Genomic DNA, 15,296 nt, shown 5'->3' on the forward strand with positions numbered 1-15,296 from the left:
AATAAATCTAGTTGTTTAAGCCAACCCACTGCATGGTACTTGCTTTACCAAGAAGCAAACTAAAACACCCAGTAAATAGGTTAAAGTCCATTTTTGCCCTTTCTATTAATAGAAAAGTCCATGAGTGCTTAACTGCCACTCAAGTCCACCCGTCTCATTTGACTTTTGTATGTGTGGCTCAACTGTTCACACTGATGTGGTGTCTGAGAATTACAAAGCCCTAAGAATGCATCTGCCAAAAGTTATTCTTTAAGCTGAAAAAGAGCCCAGACTTCAATTAGAGACACGAATGAAGCAGATCTGGTTAAGACTAAGGCAAATCGGGCCAAAGGGTAAAGTTTGAAACTGACTGTGTGTTAAAACTTCAACTTCCATGTGAGACCAAGGGAAGAGATGTTTATTTGGTATAGGATCTATATTTTCTAAACAAGATAACTTCTACAGTCAGTTTGTTCAAACACCACAATTACATTGAACTTTGAATAGGAAGTGAGATATGGTAGGTTTGTATAAGTTAGAGTGAAATAGCAACACATCCCAAAGTAATTTGGACAGAGAATAAAAACATATATGCAGGGCTCCCCTGAAGAGCTGGGGGAAAATGCAGAAGTGTTGGACTTCTTCACCTGGATTGTTGCTGATGTTCTCACAAACATTAAGGACTGACGGCTTGGTATGCTGAGCCTTCTGTCTTGGGGCTTGCCCTTATGCAGCTCATTACTACAAAGGAGAGGCTGAACCTGCTTACAATTGTGCCTAAGAGTCTCCCCTGAGTGCCTCTTTGTTGCTCTCTAACTAAGCGACCTCAGCAGGTGATCTCATTGCCCTCCCCACTATGTGGAACCTGACTCCCAGAGGTGTAAATCTCCCTGGCAACGCAGGATATGATTCCCAGGGATGAATCTGGGCCTGGCGTTGTGGGATTGAAAACATCTTCTTGACCAAAAGGGGGATGTGAAATGAAACGAAATAAAGCTTCAGTGGCTGAGAGATTTCAATTGGAATTGAGAGGTCACTCTGGTGGACATTCTTACACACTATATAGATAACCCTTTTTAGGTTTTAATGTATTGGAATAGCTAGAAGTAAATACCTGAAACTGTCAAACTCCAACCCAGTAGCCTTGACTCTTGAAGACGATTGTATAATAACATTGCTTATAAGGGGTGACAGTGTGATTGTGAAAACCTTGTGGATCACATCCCCTTTATCCAGTGTATGGATGGATGAGCAGAAAAATGGGGACAAAAACTGAATGAAAAATAGGGTGGGATGGAGGGGTTGATTTGGGTGTTCTTTTTTACTTTTTTTATTCTTATTCTGATTCTTTCCGGTGTAAGGAAAATGTTCAAAAATAGATTGGGGTGATGAATCCACAGCTATATGATGGTACTGTGAACAGCTGATTGTACACCATGGATGACTGTATGGCATGTGAATATATCTCAATAAGACTGAATTTAATTTAAAAAAAGTTATTCTTTTAAAATTTGTAATTTTACATAGAAATAAGAAGATAAATTCTCCTTGAGCAGATCAGTTGGGCCCAGTTTTCTCCTCAGTAAAAGGAACATAACCTTATAAAAATAGACTCCCCATCTTTCTTAACAAGAACTTCACTCCCTCTAACCTGACTAATTGGTATGGCCAATTACTGCCAATAGTTCTATCATCCTTATCCCTGTGTACAGATTCAAAATGTGGTATAATTTTATAATTTCACTTAATTCTTCTTATATGCCAGGTCACATCCTATACATAATCCCTTTATATTATCTCAGATATTTTTCCTATACTTGCAAAGCTAAAATTCAGATCCATTGTTCAAATGTCCTTTTCTTTGATTTCTAAATTCACTGTACCCTCTCATTTGTAGGAGACAAAACTAGTTATCATCTATGCTTTATTTTTCTAAATTTTTAATACTTGCTACAGTAAAACATCTAGATACAAGAGAAGAGGGCACATAAATGAATAGGAATTGTAAATACCTATCAACCCCAACTAAATATCAGCAAGAGTACACAGTTACATTCTAAAGTCATATTTAAAATGTCTGCTAAATATTTGGCAGACTGGAATACTAATATATTCTTTTCTTATATAGCTAATTATATTTGGTGTAGAAAAATTTTAAAAATGCAGGGCAAGTATAAAGAAGAAAATAAAAATATCCCATAATCCCTTTACCGAAGATAACTGTTGTGTTTTGCCATTGGTTTCTGACTTTTCCATTCTTATATATGTTGTTTTTTCTTACAATAGTGGGACTCGTGTAGTATAGTCTGTTTTGTAATGTGCTTTCTATGCCAATAAATATATATCTAAAACATCATTCTTTATAGCTGCATTTTGTGAGTATCCTAATTTGGTTATCCACACCTTAAAAGATTTTAGATATTATACCTGGATCTATTTTTTTGCATGTCATTTTTTTTATTTAACAATTGCTTTATAATAGTTAATGCATACTGTCCAGGCCCCATTTGAAGCCTCCTATTGCATCAAAAGATCGGCACTAATGTTTAGCTCAGAAAAACCATGCATCATACTGTGAAATCAAGCTAAATACATTTTTTTTTATTGAACTACTGCATTTAGTTCCTTGGGCTCATCTGCTATCAATTAGAGTGATAAGCAGGCACTCAAAAGCTAGCTTTTCAATTATGTTTTCTACCTTTCAACTGAAATGTTCCTGTCATTGCATATCTTGTAGTAATTTTGAAAAGGCTTCATCTTAGCAACCAAGTGATAACTTTAAAATCAAGAATCTGAACCAATTAATTCCTAACATTAATTACTTCTTTTAAAACAAAAGGCACTTTAAAAAGTAAATGACTGCAAATATACTTTTTATCCCACTAACAGTCCTTATCTCTTTCCCCCCAGTTCACAGTTCTATTGACAGCTCATGCTTAGACTCAAATCATCATTCAAATCATAATTAAAGTATAATTCTGAGCTCTCTTTGTACATGCTAATTCCACAATCACCAGATGTAAAAGCTACACAGAAATTCCTATAGAGTATTATTAGCTCGCAAGGAGCAGAATTAAGATGCATAAAAGTATCTTCTATAGCAAGTAAATATTTTGGTTTTAATTACATTATTACCTTGTTTTATGCTACTAATTACTACAATTTATTGTATAATTGACTCTTAGAGAAAAATATTGTCAGAGCAGTTCTGCAGTCTTAAACTGAAGATAGTATATACTAATGATTTTGCCTAACCTTTCGGGTCTCTAAAAAGTATAATATAGAATATTTTTCTGATAGGTTTGACAAATCTTTCCCTGTTCTGCCGTTAATATATAAAGTTATCATATACTGCAGTTATTTGTGATTTATTTCTCTACAAATCACAGGGCAATAAAAAAAATGTATTTTCAAGTCAGGGACAATGCATTATCCATCTTTATTCCATAACACCCAGCCCAGTGTTTGAAACCTAGTAGGTGCTCAATAAATTTTATTAGATAAATTAATGAATCAATCATTTAAAGTATTCCTTTAGTTTGACATCATAAAAGCATTATTGTTGAATGCTAGCAAGTATCTATTTCAGCCTTTACAGGTTAAAAACCTGCAACCTTTACAGCAAAAGAGTGATTAGAAATAATAACAGTTTCCTGAAGATTGAAAACAAATGAACTCATTCTGAGACTCAGCAGTCATTCATAAGCCACTTGAGCTGGCTGCCCTCCTGCAGTTTATGACCTCAGTCAAGCCTTTCTAGTGAAATAAAGCCTTATGTACACTCTGGGGCCATCTATTGTTCTCTGTAATTTGTATCAAATTTTAAAGGTTATAAATACTTGCAGTGAAATCTAGTTGCAGAGGTACATTGGGCTGTATTCATTCACACTTGGGTGCTTTTTTTTTTAACTACAAAACTGGGGACTGGCATTTACTTAATTCATAAAAACCTAATCACACGTACCTTTGAACTCAGGATGTTCTCCAAATGCCATGATTTATTATGCCCTCCTTGGCCCTGTAACAGTCAGCGTCGTCAAATTCAACTAGGCCAACCTCATTCTCCCAGGAGTTGTAGCTAGCAATAAAAAGTGCAGAGTTACTCCTTACATGCAACTATATATATTTGAATTCTTTTCAGATTAAAAAAAATCTCATAAATTAAATCGAAAGCGACGGTGAAATGAGTGAAAATAAGCATAGTTTAATACATAAATTTTCTCTGCCTACTATTTCTAAGCCCATTCCAGCTTGCTGTGCTTTTTGTTTAATTTCTCTTGAACTAAATGTGCCCTCTAATGGTTAAAACAAAAATACAATCAGAACCATAAAAGAAGTGCCAACATATTAATTGCAAGGTATATTTCTATTTAAAAGGTACTTCTTCAACTCAAACTACATCTTCAAGATTAAAATGGTTGTCTTTAATAAATAACAAGAATAAGGATTTTATTTATTCTGCACAATAGACAACACAATGAGATGCAGTAAACAGACCTACTGTCAAACAGATTTCAACGTTAGTTTCCTTTAAAAAGCATAAAATATTTTTAATGTCTATAATTATCTTGCATGTGCTGATGTTAGAACATATATTGAGGCTATACATATCCTAACATTATAATCTAATCATGCTTTAAATTTTAAAAAGATATTAGATCATTTTGGTTCTTCATTTTTATTTCTCTAATCTTTATGAAAGTCTGCCCCAACCCACCTCCAAAAATTATAAACATATGCACCCAAGAAAAAAAGTTAAATAGCCATGCTTTCATGTTCACAGTTTACTCTCAGTGTTCATGATTTCAAATTTTTTGGTTCAGTTCTAATATCAGAAAGTAATGAAGATTCCGTAATTACCCAATTAATGTGACCAATGGCAATGGTCCATCAGAGAGATTCAGGGAGAAATCACTTGAGTGATTTAACTTGGCTTCCTAAGTTCAGGAAAGTTATCATAGTTTTACAACACAATTTATTTCTAACAAGAATTTAGTCAAACCAGAAAAACATATATAAAGGAAATCTAATTCTATCTGTCTAGAGGAGTAGAATGGAAATCAAAGGCATAAACAGACTATCACACTTCTCTGCCTTGTTTAACCAATATTGTTGGTATTTTAGATAATTTGCCTCTTATCAAAACTTGATAGTATGTTCATAACATAGAATTTTCAAGACCCTTTCAATTGTTAATGCTTAAAAAAGACCCAACTACTTCTCTGCCTCAGAAAGTAAGACCATTATTTTTCTGAGTTTATAACACGGGGTAACTGCCACTGAGGTGAACTGACCTACCAAACACTGCACAAAGTCTGTGATGGAGGAAAGATGGGAATTTAGAATTATTTGTGTGGGCTGCTAACTTCGGCTGGTGCTTTGTCTGCATCACAGGAATGTCTTATTGTAGTTAGAAAAAAAAAATTTACATTTTCCTGAATTAGAGTTCTGTCTTCATCTTTAAGCACTAGTTTTATAAATACATTTTGTATTACATAGAGGACATTAATTTTTTATTTTAAGTGAATACAAAAATATTGAACGGGTTGTGGGCTGAAGGACAGAAAACCTGGATTCTAGCTCTGATTGTGCTACCAAGTGACCTTGATCAAGGCATGAAAGATTTGGATCCTCGGTTGCTCACCTTATAAAGGAGGAGATTGAATTAGATAACCTCTGAGCTCCTTTCTAACTTAAAACTTGAGATGTTTTTTAAATAATACACATGGAAAAAATATATGGGCATTTGTATATATAATCTAAAATTACAGGATATTATTTAGCTTTTTAAAGGTGATATGATTTCTTTCTTGTAGATTTTGTCATTGTACTCAATCATTTTGGAAAAATAGATGATAATATCCGAACATATTAGAGTAGGATAAAATATCTGGTGAATACATGTTTAATCCATAAACACAGGATTAATGTAAATAATTCCCACTGTCTATGGCCCTTATTTATGTTTTGTTTAAGTTGTTTTTCTTTTGTTTTCTTTTGCTTTTTTGTTATATATTCCCACCTCTATCACTTTGAGGACAGGAATTATTTCCTCTGTATCCACTCCCCATGGTACCACTATTCAATAAAAGGGTCTCCAATAAGGTGGACTAACACAATCAAGATTGAATTTACCAGTTTAATGACTAGACTACAACCAGGGCTCAGGAGAGTGAATTATCAATAAAAGATTTGAATGAATGCATTCTCTTATTATTAAAGGAAAACAGACATGATATTTACAGGGTTTTAAGTATGTGTAATAAATGTATGTCTGCACCAAAATCAATATAATGATAAATGATTGGACCTAGAGCTATCTTGGTTGATAAGGATGAAAATAACCACCTAAAATAGTCAGCACAAGTCACAATATGTAGAATGAGAACTGGCTAATTTGCAACCAGTTCTTGAACCTCATAATTTCCCACTGAGAGGGGAACTGGGAATCAAGGAATAATCAATTCACTGGTTCTTCTATGATTTCTCCACACAGCCTCTGCCTGGTGGGACCTCCACTGAGATCGCCTGCAGTTTAGTGGTAGCCAGGACTGCAGGCTGTGCCCAAAAGCCTTAGTGCTTTGACTAAGAAAACCTCCCTTTATCCCTGTTCCCACAACTTCCTCTTCATTCTTTTAGTCTCTCAAGGCAAGAGCCACTCTTTCCTTCTACCGACAAAAACTGAAATCAAGGTTGTGCATGTAGTACAAGTGTAGATCAAATTGATTATCAGGCCCTTCCACACTCCCAGCCTTCACTCCTCGCCTCACTCAGATGCTCCTTTTACTTCTGCCTCTTCACTCTGGGCTCATGATGTGATCATTATTCCTGCCCTCTCAGAACCATATGAAATACAAAGCCTCAGAGAGCACAATGAGGATCGCTCATAACTGTAGCCTAATTCTTTGCCTGATTTCGGATCTCTGATATCAGATATTTTGTCTTGGTCTCTGTGCCAGTTTGGATGTATTATGTCCCCCAAAATGCCATGTTCTTTGATGCAATCTTGTGGGGGCAGACTTATGAGTGTTGATTAGGCTGGAATACTTTGATTGAATGTTTCTATAGAGATGTGACTCAATCAACTGTGAGCAAGACCTTTGATTGGATAATTTCCATGGAGGTGTTGCCCCACCCATTTAGGGTGGGTGTTAATTGGATCACTGGAGTCTTATGAAGGAATTCACAGACAGAAGGACTTCAGTGCAACTGAGAGTGACATTTCGAAGAGCAGCTGCAGCTAAGAGAGGACAAAACACCCCAAGAGCAACATTTTGGAGAACACCATTTTGAAAAGCAACCCAGGAGCAAGCAGACACCAGCCACGTGCCTTCCCAGCTAACAGAGGTTTTCCAGGTGCCAATGGCCATCCTTCAGTGAAGGTACCTGATTGCTGATGCCTTAACTTGGATACTTCATGGCCTTCAGACTATAACTTTGTAACCAAATAAACCCCCTTTATAAAAGTCAATCCATTTCTGGTATTTTGCTTAACGGCAGCATTAGCAAACTGGAACAGTCTCTAATAATCGACTTCATAACCTCCCAGCCTGGGTTTCCAATTCTTTATGGCCCCTAGAATTGCAAATCCCTGAACCCTTCAAATATTAACATATTTATGGAAATATATATATATATATATATATATATATATATATATATATATTTTTAAGACCTACCTCTGCAACCATCAATGCTAGAGACATGAGAAGCAGAATAAGGTGACAGTTAAGACATGGAATTTGGAGCCAAAATAATACCTGGGTTTGAATCCCAGGTCCTTTACTTACTAGCTTTATAATCTTGAACAAGAAACTCTAGGCCTGTTTCCTCATCTGTAAAATAAGGACAAGAGTAGCTACTCATAGAGTTGTCATGAGGATTAATCAAGCTCCTACAGATAAAATGATCAGTTAATGCCTGTCATATAAGTGATCAAAAACTATTAGCTATTTTTAGAATAGCCAATTTAACTTTCTTCCTTGGTTGTAATGGCTGAACAATTTTTAAAAAAAAAGCGATTAAATTTCTTTTAATGACTCAATCATCTGCAATCATAGTTTCTATTTCTTTATAGTCAAGGTGCTTATACATCTTGGTTTGCCCTGTTTATACCTGTTGTCCTGGGGCAATTATTAATAGCAACCCCCTTAATACTCAAAAGTGTCCAGATTTAGACAATAAATTTTATAGTTTCTCTAATTATGATAGAAAGTCCTCAGTGGCTCTCCTGCACAATTAGGAGAATGAAATAAATGACCTCTAAGATCATGACAAATATGAGAATTTTAAATGTATAGACAGAAAGATTACACATGGAAAGAAATATTTTGGTGTTTTGTAAATAAAGTCTGAAATCTTATGCCCTTATAAAGTGCTATTAGCTTTGGTCAAGATGGCATAATTTGGTGGCTTTTTTCCTTTTATTTTAATAAGGAGGATGTTGGAGATTGAATCATGTCCCCCACAAAAGGCATGTTCTGGTCCCAACCCCTGGTCCTCTGGGAGTGAACCAATTTTAAATGCTCTCAGTTAAGGTGTGCCCAAACTGAGCGACCGCAGGCTCTCATCCAATATGGCTGAAGTCCTTATAAGCAAAGGAAATTGTACACTGAAAAAGTAGCCATGGGGGAAGTAAGAAACTGGAAGTCAACAGAACTAGAAAGGAGAAGACAATGCCGTGTGCATTGCCATGTGATGGAAAAGCCAAGGTGCCCCAAAGATTGCTGGCCAGGCAATACTGACCCAGTTAAGAAGCAGGCCTTCTAGACTCTGAAACCATGAGCCAGCCAGTAAATTCCTGTTGTTAAGCCAACCATTGTACGGTATTTGTTTTAGCATCTGAGAAACTAAAACACAGGGCTTAAACTTATGTGTGGAGAGTTACTTTTATTTCACTTGTTCAAAATGCCCAAGAGTCTCTCTGGAACTGCCCCCTCACTCTCCTTCAGTTCTTCCTCTCCTCTTCCTTACTTGTTTTTGTTCTATGGCTGCTCAAGCAAATACCATGCAATGGGGTTGGTTTAAACAAAGGAAATTTATTAGCTCACCCTTTTGAGGCTAAAAGAAACTCCAATTCAGGGTGTCATAAAGGCAATACTTTCTACTCAAAAACCAGTGTTCTGAGGCTAGAAGCCAGCAATTCTTGGTCCTTGGCACCTCTGTCACACAGTAATGCACATGGTGGCATCTCCCTTTTTCTTCTAAATTCCCTTGAATTTCAGCTTCTTGCTTCCTGTGGCTTTTACTCTGTCTAAATTTCATTCTGTTTACAAAGGACTCCAGTAACAGGATTAAGGCCCATCTTGATTGAGGTGGGCCACACCTTAACTGAAGTAAGCTCATCAAAATTTACAATGGATTGTAAGTGTATGTTTACATTGAATTTTACATGGTATAATGGATTTGCAATGTATTTACAATGGAATCACATCCATAGGAATAGATTAAGAACATGTTTTTTCTGGGGTACACACAGCTCCAAAACATCACATTTGCTTTCACCTCTTCTTGTCTCCACTCAGTATGAGGTGAGGTGGGGAGTAGGCAAGAAGAGAGAGCTACACCCCTTACCTTTAAACTTTACCTATGTTCTGTTAAATCAGGGTCCCCAAAGAAAGCTGGCCGGTCTCCAATCCATGCTTGGTGAATAATCACTCCTAAACAAATACTAGCCTAACTTCTTAAATATAGGGAAGAAAGAAATAGACTTGTAACAGTCCTCTGTCACTCACTACGTGATATCTACAGAAAAATAATATTGAATCTGAGAAGTAACAACTTCATTTACTTCATTTCTAACATTTTAAAGTACTTCAAGCCAGAAATAGCTTCTGGAAGATGACAGAATTTTTTAAAGATTAAATTAAAATTTAGCACAAGAATTATTTTTATCTCTATTTATCTCTTTCCCATAATACAAAGTAATTTTTCCAATTGGAACATTATACTATTTCTGCCCGACTTTAATTTAATCACATTGTTTTATTATAAATCATTGATTGATAACACTTGTAAAATCTAGGCCAAATGAATATCACTTATAAAAGCATATATTGCAATCAATACTACTGACTTAAAAAGTTGATTATTACATAAACATAATTCATAATTATGAAAAAAGGAGATTTTTATATACCTCAGTAGAGATGCAAAATTTAATCTTAAATATGAATCACACTATAATAGCTTGATTGTTGCAATGAGCTGAAGGGAAAAAAAAAAAGACAAGGATCCTGCAGAGAACAAGAAATTGTGAAAGCAATCATAGAGGGAAATAATTGTTACATTTATGATTCTTTCAATTATGGATTATGGAGAAGACTGCACGGCAACCTCTTCAGTTTCAAGACAGCATGGTGTTTTATATAATAAGCCTCTGAATAAAACAACTATTATCAATAGTGTTTGCAACTTAATTGGCTACCTTTGAAGCTAAGAAGGATTTTTTGCTTTCTAGCTTTGATTCCTAGCCATATTTTAAAACACTGGCATTCTGTCCAGCTGTTTAACCTCCATTTATATTCTTAAAGTCTCCAGAGGATAGTGCATACACATTTTACTAGAGCCGAGCAACATTTTCACAGGGTAGGAGTAAACCTTATAATAAGCCCAGAATCTGTTAAGAATCCATAAGTTATGTGTTTATCCAAAAACATGCCTCTACTATACCTCTACGTATTATATTTAACATTAAAAGGAACATCACCACAAGTAAAAATGATTAAGTCCTCAAATGAAGCTAGCCTCTAAAGCCTGGACCATTCACCAGAAATAGTATTAAGAAAGTGCCATCCCTATTTAAAGGTTTGCCTAGAAGAAGCCTTGCCTTAAATAGGCTTTGGCCTGGTGAAGGCTGACATTCTCAGAGGCATCTGCCCATCGGAAATACCAGCCACTGAGGATGGCAGCCTCAGATGTCATTTTCACTTCACTGGTATAACTAAAAGAAGGAGACTTACTAATATAATACTGAAAAGGAAGAAAAGAGTGTGGCTAAAAGGGGAGAAGAAGAATTCTAAACAACTTAAATATCTTGGAAGGTAAATTTTGGGCTTGGGAAACACTCATCCCAGGCTAATTTCAATAATCCATGCTATCCGATTTTGCTACAGTGAGGTCCTAGCTATAATACGACAACATTATTTTTAATTCATACCATAAATGAAGTTTTTTGAATGCCCAAGAGTCATTCAATCAGAAATACTAACACAGAAAACACAAAAGAAATGTGAATTATTAGAGAGAACAATATTTAAAGAATACACTGATTCCCAAAGCGAAGTCTCCCACAGTGATATAACCTCAAATAACTCAGTATTTTGATTGGTTTCACTAAGACTATTTCTATTTTTCCTGAATTATCAGTGCTTATTTAAAACCAGTTGGAAGGAAGTAAATGCAATTCTGGGCAGAAGGTCCCAGTCGCTGTCCCCACTACATCAGTGGGTTCCCTGCAGGGAAGGAGACCTTCTGTTCCCCAAACAGCTCCCCTCCACTGCTGTGCCTATACCCTGAAGACCCTGAACAAAGATAAATTATAATTTTAGAGATGTTGAAAGGTTCCCAAAATATCTCCCCTAGAAGTCTGATACTGATAAATTCTTACTTTCTTGGTTTTTCCTGCACATCAAAGGATTGATTCTGGAAAGCCCTTATTAAAATACAAATATGTTACTGGAAGACCTAATGCTTTATCATTGCCTATGAAAGCAAGAACAAATTTGTAATTTTATAAGTTTTTCTGTTAGAAAAGGAATTGAAAAAAATGGGGTAAGTTGCATTCATTCAAACATCTGTTGTCAACCTACCATAACTAGACAAATTGCTAGGAGTCTCAAGACAAATACCATTGCATGCCTACCCTCAAGAGTTTTACTGTTTGGTTGGAAAGTATATAAGATGGACTTTATATGTAAATTATTTTACTGAATGATAAATTCTGGAATAGAATAAGAAATCATTTGATAACAAGGAACTGAAACTCACTTAGAGCAGCTTAAATAAAGAAGATATTAACAAAGAATTAAGAATGTCTGAAAAGCACTTGAAGTCTCAAGAGGGATTCAAACAGGAATTTGTATGCCAAAAGGAACCAAGATAGCACCCCAGTCCTCTCTTTTTCAGACCCCCAAGGATCTTTCAAATATGCTTCTTCTGTAATGCACCACCTCTTCCCATTTTTTTCCTACAGCTCAGCTCTCTCAGCTTGTGCTTATGGCTACCTCAAGCTTGAGATGTAAGAGCTTCCTCATTCAACATCCACAGACAACTAATTCACTCTCTCTGTCCCCATGTCAATTTTTTGCAAAAAGAATCTCATTTAATCCATCCCTGGTTCATGGAGAGAGTTTCTTAAAAATATGGGGATGAAGAGGAAATAATTGCCATCTGAAGTGCAGTAAGGTAATTTCAGGCTCAGACTTGAAGAAAAGGTAGGAATAGTCCAGATAAACAAGGGGAAAAGGGTAGCCCAAGCAGCAAGAGCATCATATTTAAAGGCAATGAAAAAGTGGAGTGTTTTCATTCATCCAAACATATATTATCAACTCCCACAGCTCACATTTAAAGGTAAGGATGGAGTAAAGCAGCCCTTATAAAGAACCATATATAAGGAACCAAAGCCCAAATTAGAAAACCATGGCCAGGAAGCAGTTGATGAGGCTGGGAAGATGGCCAGGGACCACATGATGATATACTTTTTATGCTCTTCTAAAGAGTATGATTTTTACCCTATAGCTGATAAAGGTGGGTTGTAAAAATTTTTAAGCAAGGGGAGACAAATACCTGTGTTTTAGGAAAAAAAAAAAAAATCTAATTGCAGGGTGAAGGATGAATGACAAGGAGGCCAGGTTGAATGTAAGACTATTCAAGAAGTTACCGCAGTAATTCAGACAAGAGTTGACACAGACTCGAAATAAGACTATGGTAAAAAATAATAATAATAATTTTAAAAAGGATGTAGAGGAGAGGGTAGATTCAAAAACATTAAGAAAGTAGATCTAAGATGGAATAGAGTCAGTTCAGAAAAGAAAAGAGTCATAAGCTTTTATGGGGTTTGTGGTGATGGGGGGAAAAAGAAAGCCTAAACCCAGGGCAGGTGCTGAGGGGTATACCAGACAGGGGAAAAAGAACACACTGGGGGAAGTGACAAGTACAAAAGACACACTTTGCCTTCATTCCAATTTTGCCTTGAGCTAGCCTTTCTTATGGTGTCTAAATATTTTAACCTAAATAATTAATGGAAATCTGCAAATCTTCAGGATGTGAGCATGATGAGCAGCAAAATAATTGGTAATCAAACCTTAATCAAAGGCATATTCCAGTTATCCTATCATTCTATTAAAATGCCTGTCAATTTAACCTACTATACAAAAGGATAGAATTCATTCCTAGTGCAGCTTTAACTTGTAGATCTTTCCTTGTTTCATTATGTACCTAATTAGAAGTTTTCACGGTGGTGTTTTTCTTTCAATTCCAGGAATAAAAAGTAAAAAATGAGGAATGTGAACTTCTCAGATGATCCCATGACTTTGAAGCCACATATCTGAATATATGATCTCCTGCTTTTGCATTTAGAAGCCCTGGGGAGCGACATTATCTGACTGATAATGAATGCATATATTTTCATAAGAATATGCAATCTTAGGTAGCTCAGCACAGGATACTGAAGTGACTAGGTATCAAATTAAAGATTATTCTTTTTTGTGTGGAATTCACTCCAGCAAGAAATTGAACAAGCAGATTTAAAATCCAAAAACAGTGGGACCACCTCCTGAGACATTATTAATTATTAGTGGGCCCGTCTTCCAGGCTCTTATCTCCCTATACACCCAATGTTCCCATTGATTTAAATTATTACATTATTTGCTAAATGCGTTCAGTGTGCTTGGTACCCTGTCAAGCAATGAAAAAAGGTCCCATACCTGCCCAGGGGCTTTCTACCTAAGTTGCAAAGATACAATTTAAGTTCGAAAATGTATTGTAGTTGTCAGTTAGTCTTTTCTATTGGCTTAGAAGCAATAGGACAAAACGAAAAGTATATAAGTTCAAACACCTCTTTTTTCTCTCTTGGACCTTCTTTATACTCCACAGCCTCGTCCATTGACCCATTAACAGTATCACAAAAATATGACACTGGTCAGGAGAGAAAGGCCATCAATAGCTCAGAGAAAACTATCAACACTTAGAAACAATCCTGAATGTGTCTTATATCTGATCCTGTTCCCTGCTCTACTGGAGTGAAGCCTGTGTTTGGAAGCAGCAGTAAGCGAAGAGAGCTGAGTGGAGGGTAAAGCCCCAAAGCTGTTCCTACCCTGATCCTACCCTATTCAGTCCGAGCCCTGACATCACCATCAGTGCCCACCACCCTGTCTAAATCACCATCATCCTTTCAGGGGTCTTTTACATTCCTGTGACAAACTTCTGTGACAAATGTCCAGAGAGGTGGAATCTGAAATTTAGGTGGCTCTGATTTAAGTCCTATATGTACCCTGAGAAGCACAGTTAGGATCTATATGTATTTGTGTTTCTATAAAAGAGTAAGTGTAAAAAAAAAAAAAAGAAAAGAAAAGAAAGGGAAAATTGGTGCACCTTTTCACCTATATTTGCCCCTACCACTTCCATTATTAGTAATAAAAACAATGGTTTTTAAAATCAAAAATGTTGGGTTTGATACCTGAAACTATCAAACCACAACCCAGAACCCATGAATCTCGAAGACAGTTGTATAAAAATGTAGCTTATGAGAGGTGACAATGGGATTGGGAAAGCCATAAGGACCACACTCCACTTTGTCTAGTTTAGGGATGGATGAGTAGAAAAATAGGGGAAGGAAACAAACAGACAAAGGTACCCAGTGTTCTTTTTTACTTCAATTGCTCTTTTTCACTCTAATTGTTATTCTTGTTATTTTTGTGTGTGTGCTAATGAAGGTGTCAGGGATTGATTTAGGTGATGAATGTACAACTATGTAATGGTACTGTAAACAATCGAAAGTACGACTTGTTTTGTATGACTGCGTGGTATGTGAATATATCTCAATAAAATGAAGATAAAAAAAATACAATCAACTTCAAAAAAAAAAAAAGAATATTTAATGACAGGAAAATTCGCCTAATAGAATGTACAGGGGAAAAGGTAGAACTAAAAGCTCAGTTTATATCTGATCTCAATTATTTATATATTAAAAATGAAGGAAAGACAAAAAAAAAAAAAGTAAATGAATAATGGGGATGGGGTGGGGTAGAAGGGATGGGATGTTTTGGGTGTTCTTTTTTACTTTTATTTTTATTTTTATTCTTATTTTTATTTTTTAT

The 15,296-nt window shown here is 35.8% G+C and overlaps 1 long non-coding RNA gene across 1 annotated transcript in view; it reads right to left on the bottom strand.

The window, feature by feature from the left end:
* Positions 1–15,296, bottom strand: part of LOC119540904 — a 39,603-nt gene that overhangs the window by 20,129 nt on the left and 4,178 nt on the right. Inside the window, exon 2 of the long non-coding RNA XR_005218118.1 lies at positions 3,944–4,057. This is a non-coding gene — a long non-coding RNA (uncharacterized LOC119540904). The remainder of the gene's footprint in view (positions 1–3,943; positions 4,058–15,296) is intronic.

This window comes from Choloepus didactylus, chromosome 7, assembly GCF_015220235.1.
Source record: "Choloepus didactylus isolate mChoDid1 chromosome 7, mChoDid1.pri, whole genome shotgun sequence".
NCBI classification, from domain to species: Eukaryota; Metazoa; Chordata; class Mammalia; order Pilosa; family Megalonychidae; genus Choloepus; species Choloepus didactylus.